This window comes from Mytilus galloprovincialis, chromosome 8 (genome assembly GCF_965363235.1).
Source record: "Mytilus galloprovincialis chromosome 8, xbMytGall1.hap1.1, whole genome shotgun sequence".
Lineage (NCBI taxonomy): Eukaryota > Metazoa > Mollusca > Bivalvia > Mytilida > Mytilidae > Mytilus > Mytilus galloprovincialis.
The window spans coordinates 4,185,079-4,186,774 of NC_134845.1; the positions used below are offsets into that span (position 1 = coordinate 4,185,079).

Here is a 1,696-nt window from a genome sequence, read left to right on the forward strand (position 1 = left end):
CTTTCTCCTACCCCCTTTCTCCCGGTCTCCCTTACCCCTGTCCTCCCCCTCTATTATGCCAGTTTTTCGGGAAACTAAAGTGCCCTTAGGCTAATAACTTTCATTGTGCAGCCGATTCTTTTGATCAGAGCACTATCACACATAACAAAATTACACATATAGTATCATAAACAATAAGTATCTTTTGTGGAGAAGTAATAATGGAATTTTTACATTCATTTATAAAAATATAAAGAAAAGAGCCAATTTTGCTGTTACTTCCACCTTTCTTTATATAGAAATAAGAAATGATACAAGTTGCCTTCCTCTTCTTGATTTTCTAATGTTTTCCCTTCTGATAATTTAATGTAACGGGGTGTCATGTGGCTAACAAAACCAATCCAGTAAAAGTTGATAATTTTATTATTGGCACCAGACGTATTCAATATAATGAAATAAACGCCCTACAAAACATAATAAATACAATTATAATTATCTGCCAATATCTGTATTAAAATTATAAATATAATATTCAACATATATAAACGCATTTACATAACACAATGCACAATAAAACAAAGTATTTATATTTCTCATTATTTCCTAATCTGTATGAATTATCAAAAGAAAATAACTAACTTTACGAAAATGTTCTCGGAACTTTATCATTAAAAATACACCAAGTCGAATACTCCCGTGAATATGATCAATAAGTACATACGATCGATATTACTGTTATCACGTAATACACATGAAAACTATTATATATAACTCTACAAAATATACCTCCTCGTGCAATTATAATTTGCACACATGTATCAAACTAAGTAAAATATAATTATCTTAGTATTCTCGACAAAAAGGTGTCGGCAATCACTGTATGTAAACAATGAATTATTTCTTCACGCTCATGTTAAACTGTATGTATTTATTTATCGTAAAACGGTCTAAATGCCAATCCTTCTTAATTTGTAAATACTTTTCAATGTAATAGAATAAAAATAGAACATAGAAAACATTTTCTACATTAACATACACATTTCATTCGAAATATGGAGAAAATACGCTCACGCTAAAATATTATGTTTTTATAAAACATTAATATACACATACCAAAATTATGGATTTTAGGCTCACTGACCACTCATACTTGTGCGCCAAAGACGTGCATTCACTGTAAAAATAAGGAACATGCATGCAATAAAGTGTTAGTTTAACAATAATAGCGAATCCCGCATTACTAGAACTAATTTGACAAATGCGCGCTAAATGAACTATATCAAACCGAAAAATACAGAAACCCGACAATAGAAATTATCCTAACATACCTGATATTTTCAACTATAACAACCACATGCCTTTGGACAAATCTTCAATACAAAAGAACATCCAACCCCGTCAACTTTCAGCAGCGAACTAGCTAGATAACTATCTACCCGTAAAACGAAAACAATAACCAAGCGTGCATGACTAGCGGGAAATCTACCCGGACTAAACTCATTTGCATAATAATGTAAAGGTAATATATAAAGAGACCAGTTTCTATACAATAAATTCCAACACTTTAATTAAATGATTAAAACAATTTATTAAAAGATTTAACTGCTATCTTTTTATTATTTATTTTCTGACTTTTATTATTTTTATAGCAATGGTTTCACAATAAATTATTTAGATTTTTTTAGTAACTTTTATTTCATAAAATAAAACACATATA

General features: G+C 29.5%; 1 long non-coding RNA gene across 1 annotated transcript; it reads right to left on the reverse strand.

Moving 5' to 3' along the window:
• Positions 1–384: 384 nt before the first annotated feature.
• On the reverse strand, positions 385–1,492 carry LOC143043082 (uncharacterized). Its single transcript, XR_012968183.1, has 2 exons — positions 1,093–1,492; positions 385–443 (listed from the first exon to the last, which is right to left on the reverse strand). It is a non-coding gene; the product is annotated as an uncharacterized LOC143043082 (long non-coding RNA).
• Positions 1,493–1,696: the final 204 nt, after the last annotated feature.